Here is a 25,385-nt window from a genome sequence, read left to right on the forward strand (position 1 = left end):
CATGCTTTCATACAAGATCAGAAGCTTTTCTGGCAGATAATTTTGGGAGAGCAGACACAACAGGAAAATAAAAGAGAAAAAGGGGTGAATGATATGGCTTCCTGTAAGAAATAAAAATGATGGTCAAGATCCAGCTGCAGTCATAGGTGTGTAACAGCTGGTAGGCCCCAGCTATTGATATCCCAATTCACATCCTAATTCACTACAAGAGATGCATTCAGCCAGTTCAACGGGTAAGCATTACAATGATGTTGAGAATGTCCATCCATGTCTCTTATGTGTGCCAAAGGTGGCTTCCAAAGGCAGAAGGCTGCTTCTGTTGACAGATCTCTTTTGCTGGATCTAGGCAGAATTATATGGGTGAAAGCTTTTATAGGACTGCCCTGCAATTTTAGTAAGCCACCTGATCTGGTAAGAAAGGTTACAGTCCAGTTGGACAGTCTATTGCACAAGCCCCATATATTTTATTTACCAACTTTGCATCCCACCCATTCTCCAAGTTGCTCAAGGCAGTGTATCTGGAGTTATTGTACTCTCTCTCTCTCTCTCTCTCTCTCTCTCTCTCTCTCACACACACACACACACAAACACACACACACACACACACAAACACACACACCCCTCTCCTAAGTGAGCTTTATGGCTGAGCAGGATCCCAAGCCCACATCTTTCTGATCTACTTTATCCTCTATGCAGCCCTGGCTCACCATTCATTTCACTGGGGCTTGCGTAAGCGACCTTTGAAATGGATTGTGCCTAGTGGTTTATTAAAATGATATTTAACAGGCAAGTATGTTTTCCTTCTTTATGCTGCTTGTCTTTTTTAATATATATATATATATTAATCCATCAACTTTAAATAAAAAAGAGCCCAGACCTGAATTTCCCTTTTCAGTGTGGGCTGTCAAATGGCTATCTAATAGTGGCAGGACTGTAGCGGGAGAGATATCTGCCTTTCTCTGGAGCCTGCAAGTATTTCTGCCATTCACAAAGCCAAAGGGATGCCACCCACATGGTGTTTGCTCAACATAAGCAAACAGATTGTAAACTGGCTGATAATTTTTGTCCTGACAATGTCATTTACTGCTGTCAGCCTTTTGTCTGCCATGTTTGCTTTATTCAAATATGAACCAAGTGGACCTCCCTTCCAGCGCTTTCTTCTGCATTAAAATCACATCAATTCCCTTCCATTCTCTCTTATCTAAAATTCATTGGAGGCCAATCACTTGGATGAATGCTTTGGTGTTTCCATGGAGGCTAGAAGTCTAGTGTGGACTTCAGGGGATTAGGAAGTTTCACATTTAAAGCCTTGAAGTGCACGTTTTTGTATTGTTCCAACCCCCAACCCCCAAATTCAGTTCTTTCTTTTGCCAGTAGAGACAGAGGAAAAATTTGCTACATCATTTTATTTTTTCCAAAGTGCCGTTTCACAGCAATATATATATATATATATATATATATATATATATATATATATATATCTCCTTCTGGTATGTGTGTATAAGAGAGAGAGAAAGAGAGAGAGATCACAAGACTAAAAACAATTTATGACTGGCTTCTTACTGTCCTGACTGACCGAGTGCTGTGTTGGAATGCATCCTCCGGATTGTCTTTAACAACAATTTCCCATCACCTTGTATAATAAATTCTAGCACATCTTCAATAAGCTTGACTTGGATCCTGCTGCTTCCCAGGGTGCTTGCCCACAGGTCTTGAAGCATCTCCCTTTGTTAATAGAGGTCACGGCACTTTGTGTTAAATAATTCACATCAGACATGTCTGTGTATAGCCTGGAAGCAGCTGCAGATGTTGCCTGTTTGTTGGACAGTTGAAGACAGAACTTTAAAATTTAGGTTTCCCAGCATCTAACCCAGAAGAGTTCAGAGAAACTTTTCATTTGAGGCAGCATGCTTTGAAATCATCTCCCCATCCCCTATCGCTGATGTAAATGTGTCAAAATTTTAGCGTATACAGGTATACATTTTAAGGGAGCTTTGCTGATTCATGGCAGCACCAAATGTGCACTTGGGGCCCTGCATCTCCCCCATATTATACATTTGGCACCTACAATAAATAAATAAACAGGAAATATATTCATAAAACACTATGGAAAATGTCTTCATTTCAAAAAACAATTTCTTTCTAGATGTTAAGCTAAAAACATATGATAACTGAGTGTTTTGTTTTTATTGTGCATATTTTGTTTTACCTGCCACAAGCCCCTTGGGAAAAATGAGATAGAAAGCAAACAAGCTGGTATATATAAAGTACAGTATAAATAAGCCCAGGCTCCAGGCAAGTAGTCAAGAAACAGAAATCTTGAGCCAATAACATTATTTAGAAGACATCTGAAGGCAGCCCTGCATGGGGAAGTTTTTAATGTTTGATGTTTATTATGTCTTTCTATATGTTGGAAGCCGCTCAGAGGAGCTGGGGCAACCCAGTCAGATGGGTGGGGTACAATCATCATCATCTTGGTGAGGAAGAAGAAGCAGGGGAGATGATGGATATAATGCTGCCCCCCCCTTCTCCTCCTGATCAGCTGATCTGCTGTACTCCATCCTTTTTTCACTGTATGTACATATAGGCCAGCCTGCTGGGGACTGATGTACACACAGAAGCCATTTTTTTCCTCCCGCCAGCTTGGGATATGCACAGAGCCATTTTTTCCACACTGCTAGATTGGAGCATATACAACTATATAGATAGTTCTATATCTATACCAATCTATACAAATATCTATACAAATATCTGATATTTACTTTATAGAAGTAAATATCAGGGTAGAAGGAGAAGAAAGGAGGCAGAAAAGTCAGGGAGGGACATGAAAGAAGAGATCTATAAAAACCCTCCATGTGTTGTCAGCCACAACTGGGTCATGGCCCATGACCTAAGGTGGTTCCTGCCTGTGACACCAGCCACTACCAATCGTTTTTTTGTTGCTGTTTTACAAAGAGAAGGTGCGGGAGGGGAAAGAGATAGAGCTTGGAAGCCAGAGAGAGAAAAGGAAGGATAATTAGAAAGAAAAGTCTCTCCTTTTAAAAACAATTTCAACAGCAGCATAAAAAGAGAGCAATAAAATACATTTACATTGATCAGCATGTAATAAAGCCAGGGCTTATGAATACCAGTTGGGAGGATTTTTCCCTGTTGACTTGATGAGCAACAGACAGGACCCTGTTGTCTAGTTAGACTGCTGCTGTTTCATGCCCAATTTCAACAAGCCAGCTGTTTTTTTATCGCCTGTTTTCACTGGCTTTTTAGAGAGGTTTTTTGATGTGTACTTTGTTAGCTACCTTGAGATTCTAGAAATAAGGTGGGATACAAAATGAAAAATAAAGGAACTAAATATATTAATGGTTTAGTTCATCCACAGCATAAAAACATCTGTAATTTTTTTTTTTAAATGGCACTAGCTTTTCCATCTGAAATTGCTGTTCACGCACCTTATACAAAATCCAGATGGCATTGTTGTTTGCTTGTTGCATTCCAGTGTTTTCTGTGTTGCTGTCTGTTCATCTTTTTTGGCATCTAATCTGTAATAATCTTTCCCCTCAATTTGAACTGAATTTCAGTGCCACCTGTTAAGTATACATTGGCTGATGACTTTTCTATTAAAATGGCATTCAGATCATCTTACAATAAGAAATAATACAGAATAATAATGCAAAAATATAAAGTGCACATCCATTAAAACAATAGGCAATACTTAAAACAGCAGGAATTTAAAAAATAAAAAGGTAAAAAGGTAAAGGTACCCCTGCCCGTACGGGCCAGTCTTGCCAGACTCTAGGGTTGTGCGCTCATCTCACTCTATAGGCCGGGAGCCAGCGCTGTCCGCAGACACTTCCGGGTCACGTGGCCAGCGTGACAAGCTGCATCTGGCGAGCCAGCGCAGCACACGGAACGCCGTTTACCTTCCCGTTGGTAAGCGGTCCCTATTTATCTACTTGCACCCAGGGGTGCTTTCGAACTGCTAGGTTGGCAGGCGCTGGGACCGAGCAACGGGAGCGCACCCCGCCGCGGGGATTCGAACCGCCGACCATGCGATTGGCAAGTCCTAGGCGCTGAGGCTTTAACCCACAGCGCCACCAAAGGTAAAAAGGTAAAGGTACCCCTGCCCGTTCGGGCCAGTCTTGCCAGACTCTAGGGTTGTAGTGGTACAAAATCTCAACTCATGTAGATCTGGCTTTAGGCCCAGGTGGGGCACAAACTGCCTTGGCTGCCCTGACTGATGAGCTTCCATAGGAGAGAGGCTGGGACAGGGGAACTTTCTCGGTTCTCCTTGAACTCTCAGGGACTTTCCACACCATCAAGCACAGTATCCTCCTGGAGCAGCTCCATGGGTTGAGAATGGGAGGAGCTGTGTCCTACCTCTCTGGTAATTTCCAAGGAGTTAGCTATGAAGGACTACTACATTACACTGTAGGAAGTGACCTGTGACCTCTTCAATCAAGTGAAACTAAATCTGGACAAAACTTGAGATTTACAATGCAGTGCATTAGCTATGAAGAGTCAGAGCAGAAAGCAAACTGAACCTGGCTCAAAACATTTGCAGAGTCATGAAACTCAGTAGATGTCTGGGTCAGTTCATTTTGTTGTTGTTGTTTAGTCGTTTAGTCGTGTCCGACTCTTCGTGACCCCATGGACCAGAGCACGCCAGGCACTCCTGTCTTCCACTGCCTCCCGCAGTTTGGTCAGACTCATGTTTGTAGCTTCGAAGACACTATCCAACCATCTCGTCCTCTGTCGTCCCCTTCTCCTTGTGCCCTCCATCTTTCCCAACATCAGGGTCTTTTCCAGGGAGTCTTCTCTTCTCATGAGGTGGCCAAAGTATTGGAGCCTCAGCTTCACGATCTGTCCTTCCAGTGAGCACTCAGGGCTGATTTCCTTAAGAATGGATAGCTTTGATCTTCTTGCAGTCCATGGGACTCTCAAGAGTCTCCTCCAGCACCAGAATTCAAAAGCATCAATTCTTCGGCGATCAGCCTTCTTTATGGTCCAGCTCTCACTTCCATACATCACTACTGGGAAAACCATAGTTTTTACTATACGGACCTTTGTTGGCAAGGTGATGTCTCTACTTTTTAAGATGCTGTCTAGGTTTGTCATTGCTTTCCTCCTGGGTCAGTTCATACACATCACCTAGTACTGGGCGACTTGCAGTTGAATCTGTGGGCATACTCTGCTTAAAAGCTTGAAGTGATATGAATGTTCTGTCTGTGGTATTTACCGTATTTTTTGCTCTATAAGACTCACTTTTTCCCTCCTAAAAAGTAAGGGGAAATGTGTGTGCGTCTTATGGAGTGAATGCAGGCTGCGCAGCTATCCCAGAAGCCAGAACAGCAAGAGGGATCGCTGCGCAGTGAAAGCAGCAATTCCTCTTGCTGTTCTGGCTGCGCAGCTGTTCTTCACTGCAGTGAAAGCAGTGAAAGCAATTCTTCACTGCAGTGAAAGCAGCAATTCCTCTTGCTGTTCTGGCTGCTGTTCTTCACTGCGCAGCGATCCCTCTTGCTGTTCTGGCTTCTGAGATTCAGAATATTTTTTTTCTTGTTTTCCTCCTCCAAAAACTAGGTGCGTCTTGTGGTCTGGTGCGTCTTATAGAGTGAAAAATACGGTAATCTGTGATAGCTCATTCACCAATGTGGGGCAAAATTTGTATTTTTATTATCTGTCCATGCAAGTGCCTTTGACTGTGTTTGCAGTGGATTTGCAAAGATCTTTCATGTACCAACTCATCACAATGCACCCTCTCCCTGTTCCTCTGCTCCTGCTGATGGACAAGCCGAACTGGAGTCAGTGCTGTGTTTACGGCAGAACATCTATGCCAATTATCTAACAAATAATTATGCCAATTGTTTAATGGGACTCTTTAATTGTCCATTGTATTTGGCTTCTGCTTTTCCCCCTTTGGAAAGAAAACCCAAGCACAAGAGCAAAACCTAAGGATATAAAAGTGGGGGCCCCCGCCCCACCCCACCAATTCAACAAGTGATGAAAAAGTTTCACGTCAGTAACTGGAAGAACTTAGTATAGGCTTTACTGCTCTGCCCCACTGACAGCATGATTTAGCTCTGTGGGCTTTTGTACTGTTGACATGACAACTGTTGAATATGTCATAAATATCCTTGCAGTAGACATGAATAGTCTGTTTGCCTTGCCTCCATTGTATTGCATGATGGGTAGCCTAGTTCTCCGCTTCTAGAACTCTTGGCAGTGCTTCCTTTTGATTGCAAAGTGTCTGCATCGTAGCTTCAGTAAATCTTCTCCCTCAAACCTCATGGAAGGGCCTAAGTTAGTCAGGATCAAGTCCTATTGAAACCAATGGAATAATCTAAGTCAGAATGGACTTAAGTCATGCTGCTTTCAGTGGGATGTGATCACAATAAACTATAGCTAGATCCACACCAATCAGGGTATGTATGTATGTATGTATGTATGCAATTTATACCCCACTTTGCACCATATGTCTCAAGGTAGCTAAGCCTATGGCACGTAAATTCAGCATGTAAATGCAGAATTTAACCGTTGCTTGCGATACTTTCTTTTTGAAAAGTATATAATGATGGGAAGGTCTCCTGAGAAATTTTACTCAACTTGTCGGAATTCTTCTGGCTCCCTTGAATGGCCTCAGATATTTTACCTGAAGAGTATGAATTTTGCTTTAGTTGAAATCTAGTAACAGTTAGGTATGTGAGGACCCAGACACCCCAGTCATTTTTGAAACTTTTCTTTTTTATATATAAATCTGTTTTATTGAGTTTTACATTGCAAATTTAAATTCAAACATTAAACACCAACATCATCATTTAGGATCCCCTGAATCCTTTGAATCCCCATCTCCCTTCCATGGTTACCATTTTCAATCTTTTTCAACTGCTTCACTTATTTTCTCTCTTTTTCTTAAATAAAGAATTTTTACCTTAATTTTTTGTACATTACAAGCATTACTCAAATCCTGCCAAAGGTTTTAGTTGTTTACAGTGTTCTATCCTTTTGAAACTTTTCTGGCTACCCTTGAATTTTCTCCATATTTCACTCTGAAATATGCTTCAGCTTCAGCTCTAAGGCAACTAAGTGACAACTAGGAATGTAAAGGCAAATCTATCAACTTTGCACATTCTGAAACAATATGAGAACCAAAAGACATCCTTAAAAAATTGCACCTACCCAACATTTACAAAAAATGCACATATTAAGGGAAGGTGTGCATAAAAATCAATTTGTTAGTGAAAGTAACATACAAAGATGCATTTTGTGTGTACATTAGTCAAAATGGCATACAAAAATATGTTTATTAAGGTAAATTCAAAGTAAAATGCTGATGAACTTTCATGAGGATTTTATAAATAAACAAATCACAAATTTCTGCAGAAATGTGAAGAACTAAATTTAAGATAGGTTAATGAATGTTAAAATGATGTTGGACTGAAAATAAGTGGCACTAGCAACAAAGTTAAAAAGAGTATGCAAAAATGAATTAAAAATTTGGTGAAATTATAGGGTTACAGTATGTTAAGATTTAGAGTTAAGATAAATGGAAGAGGGTAAGGATTTGCTGATTTGAATATCTTAATGGGAATACAAAAAGGGGAGGTGTGAGGAAGTCAAAGAAATAAGTTAATGAGTTCAAAGTTATAAAAATGGATTTGTTTTAACTTTCTTTTTTCTATTTCTCTATTTTTCTTGTTTTTTTGTATCTTGTATTTTTGTTCGAGAGTTTCCTTCTGTTTCTTGTTTTACTATGCATTTTTGTATTTTTGATTTTGTAAAATCTTAATAAATATTATATATATATATATATATATATATATATAATAAATTTAAGATAGGAAAGATGTGAAACTGAGAGAACTGAAATTGGCAGATACTTCCACCCTAGTGACAACCCAAGGATGGGAGTGATGATTCTGGTCTGCTTAACATAGTGACATTTTTTAAGGTCAGAAATCAGAATTCTATCTGAGGAGTAAACAAAATGAGTCTGTCTTCTTTCTCTGGTGTATTCCTTTGTTTGCTGCGCAGATAACCTACAGTGGGGTCTAAAGTAGAAATTCTCATTGACATACCTATACTCCAGACTTAGGACAGAATCAGAATTAGTCTAGCTTTGTTGCTCCAATGGGATGTTTATGCTAAAGGAAGAGGGGTAGGATGCAATTTTTGCCAATTCCCTCTCCCATATGCAGTCCCCAGAGTCCTAAACAGATTTTCAGAGGGATGCTGGGGGCTGTAGAGAAGATGGGAAATTGGGGGGGGGAGTCCCCTCCCCTCCTCCTCTTTTAGTAGATACCTCCAGTTGGATGAAATTGGCTGGACCACTTGGATACAGACCATGATGTGGTTTAATGGTTATTCCCTTTTCCCAGGAACTCCTGTGAACTGTAGCTCTGGGGATGAGGAAACAGAGTTGTTAAAATAAAAAAGTTCAGCACCTCAACAATACAATCAATAATTCCTAGGACCCTGTGCGTGAAGCCATGATTTGGAAAGACTGGTACGCTGTAGGACTCCATAGCCACCGTCCAGAGAAAGATTCCATTAGAACCAAGTTTGAGCTAATTTGCCCCATTAATTTTAGCATTTCTTTGACAACAACCCTTTTTACCTCTAGGGGTCAAGTCATGACCTTTTAAAAAAAAATTCCCAGGCAAAGAAAGAAGGAAAAAAAGAAAGAAAGATTCTGCCTTTTTTAGTCCTACTTCTGCTTGTTTTTATATTGATGTTGGTTTTATGTTGTTTTATAGTTATTTATTCAAAGTGCATTTTTAAATTTTTATAACCCACCTTGTGCATTGTTTTTAAAGTCAAAAGATGGGGAATAAAACTTTTAAATAATAATTAAATGTGCCATGTGTATCAAGCAGCATACTCCTCTGGATCAGCACCTGTGAGGATCCAGAATTCCCTTCTCCAAAAGAAACTGGACCTATTAAACCGACCTCCTAAGACTTGGGAAAGAGCTCACTTCACAAACAGTGAGGAGGAGCCTTGGACTGGGGGGTGTTTGGGAGGGCAAGTAGGGATGGGAGAGAATTGTGCAGTCTGCACTTTTGTGCAAAGCTACCCAATTCACATTTCCCTAAACCAGCGGTTCTCAACCTGTGGGTTGCGACCCCTTTGGGGGTCAAATGACCCTTTCATAGGGCTTGCCTAAGACCAGGGGTTGGCAAGCTTTTGGGGGGGGTGGGCTCCTCTGCCGCTCGCAAGGGCAGACACAGGAGCCACGCTTAGCAGAGCAGCAGCGGCACAGCCAGCGGCAAACAGCTTGGAAATGCCCTCGGCCAGCTCAGCCCAGCCCGCTTCCTCCTCTCAGCCACGCACAGCCAGGGCCTCAAACCTTAGCAGGCGATTGGCCGGCGATTTGCTGCACTGGGAGGAGGGGCAGGTTCCGCCACGGTGGGGGGGGGAATGTCAGCCGGGGGCGGGATGGAGCCCGGGCCGCAAAAAACAACAACCACGGATTCCCCTTGCCAATCCACGGAACCGGCCATTCTACACCATGCTTCAAGACAACATTTCATTTATTTGTAATTAGAAATAAATATTTCACAATATATAATTACATATTGTTTGTGATTAATCACTATGCTTTAATTATGTTCAATTTGTAACAATGAAAATACATCCTGCATATCAGATATTTACATTATGATTCATAACAGTAGCAAAATTACAGTTATGAAGTAGCAACAAAAATAATTTTATGGTTGGGGGGTCACCACAACATGAGGAACTGTATTAAAGGGTCGTGGCATTAGGAAGGTTGAGAACCACTAGCCTAAACAATATGCAAATTTAAACACAGCTACCCTGCAGAATTTGAACTTATCTTTCTTAAAAAAAAAAATATTTATTCAAATTTTAAAAATTACAAAGAGAAAATTAGAAAAAACAAAAAAGGAAAATAAAAGAATACAAAAAATACAATACAAAAATACAAACAATTCGAAAAAAGAAGAAAAAAAACAGCTCAAACTTTTACATAACTTTCTTTCCTTTGCTTATTTCCTTGATCTCCTCACACCTCCCTTTTTTGTATTCTAGTTCAATTAGATATTTCAGCAAATCCTTTCTAGCTTTGTTTTTATCCTAATAATTTATCTTAATATACTGTAATTTTACATTCTCGTCTTTCTCCAATTAAAAAATCAATTTTTACCTAATCCTTTATATCATTTCTGCTAAAACCACATTACTTCATTCCAACATCCTTCTAACATTCCTTAATTTTGCAATATTTCTGTAAATAAACTTTAAATTTTTTCCAATCTTCTTGCACCAACTCTTCACCTTGGTCTTGGATTCTGCCAGTCATTTCCGCCAGTTCCATATAGTCCATCACTTTCATCTGCCATTCTTCCCGGGTGGGTAAATCTTGTGTCTTCCAATACTTCACAATAAGTATTCTTGCTGCTGTTGCATACATAAAAAAAGTTCTATCCTTCTTTGGCACCAACTGGCCGACCATGCCCAGGAGAAAGGCCTCTGGTTTCTTCAGGAAGGTATATTTAAATACCTTTTTCATTTCATTATAGATCATCTCCCAGAAGGTCTTAATCCTTGGGCACGTCCACCAAAGGTGAAAGAATGTACCTTCAATCTCTTTACATTTCCAACATTTATTATTGGGCAAATGATAGATTTTTGCAAGCTTGACTGGGGTCATGTACCACCTGTATATCATTTTCATTATATTCGCTCTTAAGGCATTACATGCCGTGAACTTGACACCTGTGGTCCATAACTGTTCCCAGTAAGCTATCATAATGTTATGTCCAACATCTTGTGCCCATTTTATCATAGCAGATTTCACCATTTCATCTTGAGTATTCCATTTCAACAGCAAGTTATACATTCTTGACAAATTCTTAGTTTTAGGATCTAACAGTTCTGTTTCCAATTTTGATTTCTGCACCTGAAAACCAATTTTCTTATCCAAATTATAAGCCTCCATTATTTGGTAATAATGAAGCCAATCCCGTACTTTGTTTTTTAGTTTTTCAAAACTCTGCAGCTTTAATCTGTCTCCTTCTTGTTCCAATATTTCCCAATATTTCGGCCAATTGGCCTCCATATTGAGCTTTTTCTGAGCCTTTGCTTCCATTGGTGACAACCACCTTGGAGTTTTATTTTCAAGCAAATCCTTATATCTTATCCAGACATTAAACAGTGCTTTCCTGACAATATGGTTTTTAAACGCTTTATGTGCTTTGACCTTATCATACCACAGGTATGCATGCCAACCAAATACATTATTGAACCCTTCCAAATCCAATACTTCAGTGTTTTCAAGAAGTAGCCAATCCTTCAGCCAACAAAATGTGGCTGATTCATAATATAACTTAAGGTCTGGCAGGGCAAATCCACCTCTTTCTTTAACATCCGTTAGTATCTTATATTTTATTCGAGGCTTCTTGCCCTCGAATTTGAACTTATCAAACCAGAATTTGAACTTATCAAACCAGAATGTGTAGAAAACGTGCTTTGGGTTGCCATATTTTGAAGAGCAAGAAAGATGACACATTTGTCAGCTTCTACTTTTAACTATGGATCGCTATGATGACTCATTTTACAAACCTATTCTGAAGACAACATGAAATTCCAGTAAGTGCCTGGAATCCCTGAAATTTCACACTGCTCAGAGATTAGGGTGGTATGCAACACCACCAAAAAAATAATTTGATGCTGGAGAAAGGGAAATCTCTGAAGCTGGGGAATGAGTTTTTTTCAAAGGCTGGATGGAGTCTATCCTATCTTCTGTGTTTAGGGATCAGAGCGGGAAACTCTTAATGGTTGCTGACTTACATTTCAAGCCACTGGGCTGCTGTTTTTTGCAGCATGCAAGTTAACAGGGCCAAGAGGCCTGCAGGTGGGTGTCATTATAGATCACTGCTGCAGATTAGTGCTTTGAATTTGCGTAGCTCAGGCAGAAAAGAACAGCGCTTTTTTTTATAAAAAGCATGTTGTGACTTTGAGTCAGATTATCCACACATAAAAAAGCGCCAATGCTGAATTGATTGGAGGCAGTCCTTCTCAGGACCATGTATGAATAAGCCAACAAGAAACAGGAAGATCTAACCATGAAGGAAGCTTGAAAATCAGATCAGAAAATGTCCCACCCCAGGGTCTTCCTGGCAGTTTCCTTTGTGTTCTGGTTAAGCACAGAGAGAGGATCACAGACCCCATCACAGGCCTGTTTACTTAGGGAACAATCAGTAATGTATGAATAATAATGGCACCTTCTGACCGTGACTAATTGAATCACAGCATGCTGGTGAGGCAATGAGAAGGCTTTGCGAGCTGCTAGTCTATCAATGTTGTTTTTCAAGCAGCAGCAATGACTGATGGATGTGTACTGTGATAGGAATTTTATGGTCTTAGATATATGACAATGTTCATAACCGCACATACATAGATCAACACAGGAAGGCCAACCTGGAACCATTTTGATTCCTAAACTGACCAAATGTTTTCTCTGCAAGGTCAACCTGGAAAAGTCTCCCCATTGTCTCTTTCCTCACAAATCCTGTCTTAAGGACACATTTAAGATACTGTATGAATAAGGTGTGAGCCTGTGACCTGGCCCAGGAAATAAGTATTTTACCACTACAAAAGAATGGCCAGGCTCCCCAGGAAATCCAATCAAGTAACTTGCCAGACAGGAGATAAACTGGGACAGGAGAAAAACAACATGCAAATGTTCTGTTTCAGACCGCCTTTTCTGGGATGTATCTGAGGGGTGGTCTTAGGTTACACCCCTTCTGTGATGTATGCATAATGTTTCTGGGGGTGGTTTTGATCTAGAGGATGGAATTTTCAAAAGTCTTTATAAGCCCTTGCACAGCATTTTTGGGGGTCCTCTTCCTCTCCTGTGTGTGAGGGGAGCACCCTGTTGCAACAGATTAATAAAGATCAAGCTTACTAGCTGCTTTGCTTCTCAATATTCTCTGGTTGGCCTCTGTTATTTTCTCCTACCAATAGGGAACCTATGTAAGGACTCTATATGGGCTCTTGGATACCCCATAAGGGAAAAGGGCATATTTTTTATTTACAACAGTACGCATTTCCAAACAAGTCATTTTAAATATTGCAGCATGAGTCTGTCGTTAAAAGAGGGGGCGGGGGTTAAGAAATCCTGAACTGAACAGCAAAAAGGAAGCAAACAGTGGATGTCAAATAAAGAATCACATACCGTATATGTTCTGGTGTGGAACGCTCTGGCAGATTTGTACAGGGAGAAGAAGGGCCACATGTGGATGAAGCCAGAGCCAAAATATTCCTAGTAGATCAGAAATTGGTTAAAAGAAAGACTATGCATAAATGATCTCCTTAAATGGTGGAGAGAAATGAGATGGGAGCATAATAATTTGGTCTGTTCTTGCAAACACAGATTGGGATGGTTCAGGTAGGTAGCCGTGTTGGTCTGACGCAGTAGAAATATAATAAATAAATAAATAATGTCCATTAGCACCGTAGAGACCAAGTAAGTTCGTTATTGGTCTGAGCTTTCGTGTCCGTGCACTTCTTCGGATTGGGATGCTCCTCTTTCACAGCTTCCTTTATTTAAATGGGGCTAATCCATAATTCTTAATGTTTTAGGAAAGGATATACGAAGCAAAGTGACAACTTTTGCAGAAATTACTAATTTGTTTCAGATGGTACCAATTTTGATTTGTCCAGTGCAAAGTGTGATGAGTTATGAGAACAGATCCATGCCTTCAAACCTTCTAGACTAGAGAATAGAAAGGGAAGGTGGAAAGGAGATGGGTCCCAATCATGGCAAGAAGTGTTTTACACCTTATATATTTGGAAACCTAGATTTAGAGTGGCACATAAATAGAAGGAAGGAAGGAAAATAATTTTCATGAATCATAACATGAACAATTGGTTTGTTTATATCTTGGGTCATGTGAAACTCCATGACTTTGCATTTTAACTACCCATTTAAACTCATCTATTAAAGAATACGAACAGAGCTGAGTTATGCAAGTGCTTTTCTCTCTCGCACTGAACATGTTGTCTTAGGTTGTTTGGATTGGCACCTACTCTGGCTGGAACCTCACACTGTCTTTTATTTTATCTAAGCAACTACTAGGAAAATTGCCAAGGAGGTGAAGGAGCTTGCAACTGCAACACAAGAGAGAATACCACCGGTTGTTAAGAAACTGGCGGACCATGATTTGTCCTTTGCTATGTTGGACCTACAAAGAAAAGAACGGAACCTAAGATTGAGATTTGTACCAGAAAAAGAACAGGATAATTTGGTGGACTTCCTTACAAAAGAATTTCATGACTTCTGGCAAGAGGGCCTAGAAGAGGATGAAGTAAAGATTGTGAGTGCATTTAGACTTGGAATAAGACAAAAAAGGAACAAGGCAAGAGACTGCTTGATTACTTTGAGATCAAAGGAAGAAAGAGACAAAATTCTGAATCTGCACTACCAAAAAACACTGGAAATTGAAGATTCTTTTGTGGAGATTTTTAAAGATATTCCTAAGCCTATTCTAGATGCGAGAGGTGACTACAGAGAGTTAGTCATATTATTGAAGAAAAGCAGAATCTTCTTTAGATGGGCATTTCCTCAAGGCCTGTCTTTTAAATACAGAGGAAAAAAAATAAGAATTAAGACACTGAGCGACAAAGACAAATTTTTGAGAGAACACGAAGAAGATCTTGTGAAGGAGGCGGAAGCTGGAGAGGAACCAACACCATCGGGAAAAGGAATCTTGGACTTAGCAAACTTATCGTTTGGACTGAAGCTACCAACAGAAGAGGAACAACAACTAGGAGCTGTAGGAGGAGCAAGTAAATAACCCCATCATGGCTCTGCGACTTCTGAGCTGGAACTGTAATGGTTTGAACATCCCTCGGAAGAGGAAGAATGTATTTCATATATTAAATAAACAACAATTGGACTTAATTTGTTTACAAGAGACACATGTGATGAGAACACATAGAAGATTACTTACTAACAAAAAATTAGGACAAGAATTTGTCTCATCTGATAGAGTGAAAAAAAGAGGAGTTGTTATATACGCAAAAGACAAATTGATGCCAAAATTGATATTTAAAGATGAACAAGGAAGATATCTGGCAATTGAAATTCAAATTCAAGGACAGAAATTTTTGATGGTAGGAGTCTATGCACCGAATTAAGGTAAATCTGAATTCTTTAAGAAGTTGCATGAGATCTTGTTGGACTTTTTAGAATGGAATGTAATTTTGATGGGAGATATGAATGGAGTTGTTTCCACAAACATGGATAAAGCGCAAAGACAAGTAATATTGAAGGATGGAAGACTACCAAAAACTTTTTTTGAATTGACTGACAATATGGATTTGGTTGACATTTGGAGAACAAAGAATCCCCTTGAAAGAGAGGGAACCTTCTTTTCTGAAGCCAAAATGACCTGGACTAGAATTGACCAAATATGGGTTACTAGAGGATTGGCACCAAAGATAAAAAAAGTGGAAATCTGCCCAAAAACATGCTCTGACCATAATGCTGTGAAGATGGAAATGAACCAAACAACAGCTGGCACCTTCAGATGGAGAATGAATGACACTCTATTCAGAGATAAAGAATTCTGCAAAAAGGCCCAAAAAACATTGAGAGACTATTTTGAGATCAACCTGAAGACCAATGTTGAAAAAAGAGTAATCTGGGACGCAAGTAAAGCTGTTATGAGAGGGTTCTTGATACAACAAAATGCAATAAAAAAGAGAAGCCAGAATGCGAAAAAGGATAAGATTTTGGAAAAGATAAAAGAAGGAGAAAAGAAATTAAGATCAAAACCAAAGTCTCAGGAGATCTTGAGAGAAATTAAATTATATCAGGTTCAGTTTATGGAATTGATGAACCAAGAAATAGAATGGAAAATTAAACAAATGAGACAGAAGACCTTTGAATCCGCCGATAAATGTGGTAAATTTCTGGCTTGGCAATTGAAGAAGAGACAAAAACTGAATACAGTGACAAATTTGGAAGTGGATGGAAAGAACATTTATAACCCAACTGAAATCAGAAGCTGTTTCCAGAGATATTTTAAACAATTGTATGCACAAGGGCCACAAAAAGACTCTGATATAGAACAATTTTTGGAGAAAAATGGATTGAAGGAAATCTCAAGTGAAGGTAGAGTACTCTTGAACCAGAAAATAACAGAACAAGAAATAGAGAGTGCCATTCAAAGTATGCAACTGGGCAAATCTCCGGGGCCTGATGGACTGACTTCCAAATATCATAAAGCTCTAAAGGAATGGATACTACAACCTTTGAAGGAAGTCTGTAACGAGATTCTTGAGGGGAAAAAGGCACCTGATACGTGGAAAGAGGCCTACATCACGCTTATACCGAAGACAGAGACTGAGAAGACCCAACTTAAGAACTACCGCCCAATTTCTTTACTAAATGTGGATTACAAAATCTTTGCTGACATCTTAGCTAGAAGATTGAAAAAGGTATTGATGGGGGAGATTCATAGTGACCAAGCAGGCTTTCTCCAGAGAAGACATTTATCAGATAATGTAAGGAATATAATAGACATTTTGGAGATGTTAGAAGTTGATATAAACACAAAAGCTGTTTTGATATTTGTGGACGCGGAGAAAGCCTTTGACAATATTTCTTGGACCTTTATGAAGAAGAATCTCCATGGTATGGGGGTAGGCCAAGGGTTTGAAAACGGTATAGGCGCAATATATTCTGAACAAAAGGCTAAAATTATAGTGAACAATGTGATTACGGAAGAACTTAAAATTGAGAAAGGGACACGTCAGGGGTGCCCAATTTCCCCGTTACTCTTTATTTTGGTCCTGGAGGTTTTGTTAAACATGATAAGAAAGGACCAGTTGGTTAAAGGGGTCCAGGTCGGAGCGAAACAATATAAATTGAGAGCCTTTGCAGATGATTTGGTACTTACATTACAAGAGCCAGAATCTAGTACTAAAAGAGTTTTGGAACTGATGCAAGAATTTGGTCAAATGGCAGGGTTTAAATTGAATAAGTTAAAAACTAAGGTATTAGAGAAAAACTTAACAGATATTGAGAAAGAGAAGTTTCAGAATGAGACAGGTTTAACTGTGGTTAAGAGTGTAAAATATTTGGGGATCAACATGACAGCTAAAAATATGAACTTATTTAAAGATAACTATGAGAAATGTTGGAAACAAGTGAAAAAAGACTTAGAAGTTTGGTCAAACTTGAAGCTTTCCTTGTCTGGTCGAATAGCAGTTATAAAGATGAATGTATTGCCTAGAATGTTGTTTTTGTTTCAAACTTTGCAAATTGTGGACAAGATGGACTGTTTCAAGGGTTGGCAGCAAGACATCTCTAAATTTATCTGGCAGGGCAAAAAACCCAGGATAAAATTTAAGATTTTAATTGATGCAAAGGAAAGAGGGGGATTTGCCCTGCCGGATTTGAAACTTTATTATGAATCAGCAGCTTTCTGCTGCTTAAAGGACTGGCTGCTTCTCGAGAATACAGACATTTTGGATTTGGAAGGATTTAACAATTTCTTTGGGTGGCATGCATATTTGTGGTATGACAAGGTTAACGTGCATAAAGGTTTTAAAAACCATATTGTCAGGAAAGCATTATATAATGTCTGGATTAAATACAAAGACTTGCTGGAGAACAAAACTCCAAGGTGGCTGTCACCAATGGAGACAAAAGCTTTGAAAAAACTTTCAAAGGGTGATAAGGAGGGTGATAAGTGGAAATTGCAGAGTTTTGAGAATCTAAAAGATAAAGTGCGAGATTGGCTTCATTATTATCAAATATTGGAGGTCTATAAGTTGGACAGGAAAATTGGCTTTCAGGTGGAAAAATCAAAACTGGAAGCAGAGTTTCTAGAATCCAATACTAAGAATTTGTCAAAAATGTATAACTTGCTGCTGAAATGGAATAGGCAGGATGAAACGGTTAAATCAGCTATGATTAAGTGGGCTCAAGATATTGGTCATAACATTATGTTCGCTGACTGGGAAAGGTTGTGGACCACCGGTATGAAATTCACGGCATGTAATGCCTTGAGAGAGAATATTATGAAAATGATCTATAGATGGTACATGACCCCAGTCAAGCTTGCAAAAATTTACCACTTATCAGATAACAAATACAGATAGGTAGCCGTGTTGGTCTGCCATGGTCAAAACAAAATAAAAAAATTCCTTCCAGTAGCACCTTAAAGACCAACTGAGTTAGTTCTAGGTATGAGCTTTCGTGTGCATGCACACTGACTTCTGTTTCAGTGTATCTGAAGAAGTGTGCATGCACACGAAAGCTCATACCTAGAACTAACTCAGTTGGTCTTTAAGGTGCTACTGGAAGGAATTTTTTTATTTTGTTCAGATAACAAATGTTGGAAATGTAAAGAAAATGAAGGTATATTCTTTCACCTCTGGTGGACATGCCCAAGGATTAAGGCTTTCTGGGAAATGATATATAATGAAATGAAAAAGGTATTTAAATATACCTTCCTGAAGAAACCAGAGGCCTTTCTACTGGGTATGGTAAGCCACGTGGTGTTAAAGAAGGATAGAACTTTTTTTATGTATGCTACTACAGCAGCAAGGATTCTCATCGCAAAGTATTGGAAGACACCAGATCTACCCACTCTGGAAGAATGGCAGATGAAGATGACAGAATACATGGGACTGGCAGAGATGACTGGCAGAATCCGAGATCAGGACAAAGAGACAGTGGAAGAAGATTGGAAGAAGTTTAAAGACTATCTTAATAAACATTACAAAATGAATGAAGGCTAAAAAGATATGGGTTTAAAAATTAGTGGTTTGCAGGGGCATTGATTAAGGAAAAAGAATAGAATTAATAAAAACTATGGGAAATGTGGGAATGGATTTGCTGACAAGATAAATGAGATTAGAATACAGAAGGGGGAGGTGTGAGGAGGTCAGCGAAATTAGGTTTAGAAAATATGGTTTGAACTTATACTTGTTTTTGACTTGTTTGTTTGTTCGTTTATGTCTTTATTGTTTTTTGTGTTTATATGTGTTTATTCAAAACTTTAATTAATATCATTTTTTTAAAAAAATAAACTCATCTATTAAAGAATACGAACAGAGTTGAGTTATGCAAGTGCTTTTCTCTCTCGCACTGAACATGTTGTCTTAGGTTGTTTGGATTGGCACCTACTCTGGCTGGAACCTCACTCTGTCTTTTATTTTATCTAAGCTTTTTACACATTCCTAATCCCCTTGCTGGCATTCTAGAAGTGGATACTAAAATCAGAATGAGAAGAGAAACAAACTGACCTGTGCTCCTTTGTTAAGAGAATTCAGATCTAGTATTAGCAGTCCAAAAAAGCTGGGCTCAATTTCCAGAGCAGATGAAGCATTATTGTATCTCCATCGCTTACAGTAAAAGGTAAAGGCAAAGGACCCCTGGACAGTTAAGTCCAGTCAAACTTGACGATGGGGTGCGGCGCTCATCATACAGTGTTGCCATCTGTATCACAGACATGAATTAAAGCAGTAGCTTTGAAGCTGTCTACCTATGATAAACCTTGTCTACCTTGACGCTTCTGCCAAGAAACCCCCATATACATAAGCTGGCATCTCAATTTGACCTTGAATGTCATTTTAAGGAGGTCTCTGATGAGAACTAATACAGCATAGTGGTAAAAAGAATGAGCTGTGAACCAAGAGGTCTCTAACCCAAAATTCAAATCAAAGCAGCCTTTCCAGAGCCAGCCCAATACATTTTGCTGCCTGAGGCAGAAAATCCTATGTGCCTCTCCATGGCAGTAAAGCTATAATAATAATAAATGATACCAATATTTTAAATGAATAATTTTGTTGCACATTCATGGCACTCCCAATCACCCTGTCTAATGGCATGGCTGATCATTAAAAAAATAATAATAATACAGATAGGGACACTTGCCTTACTTACGAAGCTGCTGTAAGGACAGCTGAGATCAAAATCTCTCTGAAGTGCTTTGGGAAAAGTATGGAGAGCACTGCCTAAATTTCAAGTACATCATCTTGCTAAAGGCAAGCACTTTTAAATCCCCTTGATTTTCAATGGGAAAGATTTAAGCACATACTGAAGTCAATGGGACTTGAAAGCACTTAAAATCTGCAGGATCTTTCCCTAGGTATTACTACTACTATTAATACTATTACTATTACTACTATAACTATTCTGAACCCCTTTCATGAGCCAGAATAAGGCATTAAAACTTGTCCCTGGAGGCGCTGGCTCAACAATTCTAATGAGTTCCAAGCTATAAAGCATGAGACACTTAGCAGTTCTTGAAACTGGCACTTTGTGTGAAGGCACCAATCCAGCACCAGCCTTCTGTGAGGGTGATATTTTATTTGATTAAGAATAGGATAGGAAGTTCACTAAATTCTGTGTAAATCCTTTCTTTCTCAATACTATTAAGGGAAACGTTGTGATTTATATCCTCTTTGTGCACTCAGATTGTCAGAGCAGAGGTGCCAGCCGCTGGAATCTAGTCCAAAACAGCAAGCGTGAGGTCTGGGTATAAGTCAACAGAAGCTTTGTTTATACAGTGGAAGCCAAATGAAAATCCTTCATGCTGTGGACCAGCTCTAATTGATCATTCTTCAGAAAGGAAACTGCCTAGTCAAAGTCTTTTCTTCATCCGTTGGCAAAATATGGCAGCTGACAGTGAGGCTTCAGTGATTACCTGGAACAGCAGAAGGCTTCAGGCCCCAAGTGTGTAGATGGCCCATCCAATAACACCACTGTGTCAAATTGCTTTCCCCGACTCTTATCCATGCATTCATTTTTTATTTTTTATTTGTATTCAAAGTGTAATATTCATTTTTTTATATAATATTTTTATTGAGTTTATGAAATACAGAAAAAAAGAATAAAAGACAGATATAAGAAATAAAATAGAGAAGTTGTGAATTTCCATGATCTTTTTTTCAGCAAATCTAATGGGCTTCCCCGCATCTTCCTAACCCTGCGTTCTCTGTGATACAAAACATCAGCAATTTGTTAACTTATTTCAAAACTTATTGTATCTTTCATTTTATCATGTTACCTAGTTTCCAAAGTGTTGTAACACAAATCTTATACGTTTTAGCTTAAACATAATAAAGTTATTTCATTATTCCACCTCTGACTTCTTGTACCTTAATTTCCATTTCATTAATTTACAATTGCTGAAGCTAGAGTTTCCTAAAAAGTGCATTTTTTAACATTCATACAACTTATAATGTTTTTTCAAATAGTCTTTAAATTTTTCCCAGTCTTCCTCGATTGTTTCTTCTCCCAAGTCTCGGATTCTGCCAGTCATTTCGGCCAGTTCCATGTAGTCCATCAACTGCGTCTGCCATTCCTCCAGCGTGGGTAAATCTTGTGTCTTCCAATGCTTAGCAATCAGGATCCTTGCTGCTGTGGTAGCATACATAAAAAAAGTTCTATCTTTCTTAAGTACTCTCTGGTCCACAATGCCCAGAAGAAAGGCCTCCGGTTTCTTAGGTAAGGTAAATCTAAGTACCTTTTTTAGTTCATTATGAATCATCTCCCAAAAGACCTTCACTTTCGGGCAAGTCCACCAGAGGTGAAAGAATGTCCCTTCCGCCTCTTTACATTTCCAACATTTATTGTCAGACAGGTGATATATCTTAGCAAGTTTGACTGGGGTCATGTACCACCGGTATATCATTTTCATAATATTTTCCTTCAAGGCACTACATGCCGTAAATTTCATTCCGGTGTTCCATAACCTTTCCCAGTCTTCAAACATAATGTTGTGCCCCAAGTCCTGCGCCCATTTTATCATGGCGGATTTGACTGTCTCATCCTGTGTATTCCATTTAAGCAGCAAGTTATACATTCTCGAAAGTAGTTTATTTTTTGGCTCTAACAGTTCTGTCTCTAATTTCGATTTTTCCACCTGGAATCCAACCTTTTTGTCCACTTTAAAAACCTCCTGGATTTGAGCATAGTGCAACCAATCTCGCACCTTGTTTTTTAATTTTTCCAAGCTCAGCAACCTCCAATTGTCTCCAATTTTTTCAATTATTTCCCAATATTTAGGCCAGTAGGCTTCCATGTTAAGTCTCTTACGTGCCTTGGCCTCCACCGGTGAGAGCCACCTCGGAGTCTTACTCTCCAATAAGTCCTTATATTTTGTCCAGACCATCAAAATTGCTCTTCTGACAATATGGTTTTTAAACAATTTGTGAACTTTAACCTTGTCATACCACAAATATGCATGCCACCCAAAAGCATTATCAAACCCTTCCAGATCTAGGACATCAGTGTTCTCCAATAAGATCCAATCTTTCAACCAGCAGAAGGCTGCAGATTCATAATATAGCCTCAAGTCTGGCAGGGCAAATCCCCCTCTTTCTTTCGCATCAGTTAGTATTTTAAACTTTATTCGGGGCTTTTTGCCCTGCCAAACAAACTTGGAAATATCCTTCTGCCACTTTCCAAAACATTCCACTTTGTCCACGATCTGTTGGGCCTGGAACAGAAATAGCATTTTCGGCAATACATTCATCTTTATAGCTGCTATTCGGCCCAACAAGGAAAGTTTCAATCTTGACCATATTTCCAAGTCTCTTTTGATTTCTGACCAACATTTCTCATAATTATCTTTAAACAAATTCAAATTTTTGGAGGTCAGATACACCCCTAGGTATTTTACTTTTTTAACCACATTTAATTCTGTTTCTTTCAGGAACTCATCTGTTTCTGTAGTTGTCAATTTTTTTGCTAGAACCTTAGTTTTTTGCTTGTTCAGCTTAAATCCCGCCACCCGACCAAAGTCAGAAATTAATTCTAACACTCTTTTAGTACTAGAGACTGGCTCCTGTAATGAACTTATTTAAAGATAATTATGAGAAATGTTGGTTGGAAGTGAAGAAAGATTTCGATATATGGTCTAGGCTGAGACTTTCCTTGTTAGGCCGAATTGCTGTCATCAAGATGAATGTATTGCCGAGATTGTTATTTCTGTTCCAGACATTGCAAATTCTAGACAAGATGGATTGTTTCAAGAAGTGGCAGAAAGATATATCTAAATTTGTCTGGCAGGGCAAAAAACCCAGAATAAAATTTAAGATTTTGACTGATGCAAAGGATAGAGGGGGCTTTGCCCTGCCGGACTTAAAACTTTACTATGAAGCAGCAGCTTTTTGCTGGCTGAAACCATGGCTACTTCTTGAGAATACAGATATTCTGGATCTGGAAGGTTATGATAATAACTTTGGTTGGCATGCATATTTATGGTATGACAAGGTAAAGGTACATAGAAACTTTAAAAACCATATTGTCAGGAAAGCACTGTATAATGTATGGAATCGATATAAAGATTTGTTAGAGAGTAAAACCCCCAGGTGGTTGTCACCAATGGAAGCCAAGGCGGTAAAAAGACTGAACATGGACTCAGATTGGCCAAAATATTGTGAAATTATAGAATATGATGGTGAAAAGCTGGAACTACAGAGTTTTGAGAAATTGAAACCTAAAGTCCGAGACTGGTTACATTATTACCAGATTAATGAAACCTTTAAGCAGGACAGGAAACTAGGATTTCAGAAGGAGAGGTCAAAGTTAGAAACAGAATTGCTAGAACCCAATACTAAGAATTTGTCTAGAATGTATAATCTGCTGCTAAAATGGAACACACAGGATGAAACGGTTAAATCAGCTATGATTAAGTGGGCACAAGATATTGGTCATGATATTATGTTTGCTGACTGGGAGCAGTTATGGACCACAGGTATTAAATTTACGGCATGTAGTGCCTTGAAAGAGAATATAATGAAAATGATCTATAGGTGGTACATGACCCCAGTCAAGCTTGCAAAGATATATCATCTGCCCAATAACAATTGCTGGAAGTGTAATGAATGCGAAGGAACTTTTTATCATCTTTGGTGGACCTGCCCGAAGATTAAGGCCTACTGGGAAATGATCTATAATGAAATTAAGAAAATCCTTAAGTGGACATTTGTAAAGAAACCGGAGGCTTTTCTCTTGGGCATGGTAGGCCAAATGGTTCCAAAGAAAGATAGAACATTTTTTATGTACGCAACAACAGCAGCAAGAATTCTTTTGGCGAAGTATTGGAAGACTAAAGAATTACCTACTATGGAAGAATGGCAGACCAAGGTGACTGAATTTATGGGACTGGCAGAGATGACCGGCAGAATCCGTGACCAGAGGAGAGAGACAGTGGAAGAAGACTGGAAAAAATTCAAAATCTATCTTAAAAATTGTTGTAAAATTTCGGAATGTTAAGATGTCAAGGGATTGGATATAAAGAATTACAGCTGTAAAAATTGAAATTTAAAAAACTTTAAAGAGAATTAAATATAAAAAGGGATGAAGGATTGCTAAAAAATTTTAAAATAAGGATGCAGTGAAGGGGAGGTTTGGGGAAGTCGTGTTATGTTTGTCTGTTTTTTGTTTATGTTGTAAAATTAATAAAAATTACTTTAAAAAAAAATGTAATGTTAATACCAAGTCGTCTGCAAAAGCTTTCAGTTTATATTGTTTCACTCCGACCTCAATTCCTTGTACAGACCGGTCCTTTCTAATCATGTTCAATAGCACCTCCAGAACTGAAATGAACAATAGGGGGGATAGGGGGCACCCCTGTCGTGTCCCTTTTTCAATTTTAAACCCCTCTGTCACCACATTGTTTACTATCAGTTTAGCTTTTTGTTCTGAGTAAATTGCCTCTATTCCATTTTCAAACCCCCGCCCCACTCCCATCCCTTCCAAATTTTTCTTCATGAACATCCAAGAAATGTTGTCAAAGGCTTTCTCTGCATCAATAAAGATTAAAACCGCTCTAGTATTAAGATTTGTTTGTAGAAGTTCCAAAATGTCAATAATGTTTCTTGTATTATCAAACAAATGCCTACCGGGGAGAAAGCCAGCCTGGTCCTTATGGATCACTTCATTAAGTACTTTTTTAAACCTACTTGCCAAAATATCCGCAAAAATTTTGTAATCCACGTTTAGGAGTGAGATGGGGCGGTAGTTCTTAAGCTGGGTCTTTTCAGTTTCTTGTTTAGGTATCAATGTGATGAAAGCTTCTTTCCACGTTTCCGGTGCCTTCCTCCCCTCCATAATCTGATTGCAGACCTCCAACAGAGGTTGTATCAAATAGTCCTTCAAAACCTTATAATATTTGGAGGTAAGTCCATCAGGGCCTGGAGATTTGCCTAGTTGAAGGTTCTGAATGGCACTTTCAATTTCTTGCTGTGTAATATTACTATTCAGGGTAGTTCTCATTTCCTGAGTTATTTTTTGTAATCCATTAGTTTTAAGGAATTGATCCACCTCAAAGTCTTTCTGTGGCCCTTGTGAATAAAGTTCTTTGAAATATCTCTGGAAGCACTTTCTAATTTCCTCG

Source organism: Podarcis erhardii (assembly GCF_964252035.2).
Source record: "Podarcis erhardii genome assembly, chromosome: 8".
Taxonomy (NCBI): domain Eukaryota; kingdom Metazoa; phylum Chordata; class Lepidosauria; order Squamata; family Lacertidae; genus Podarcis; species Podarcis erhardii.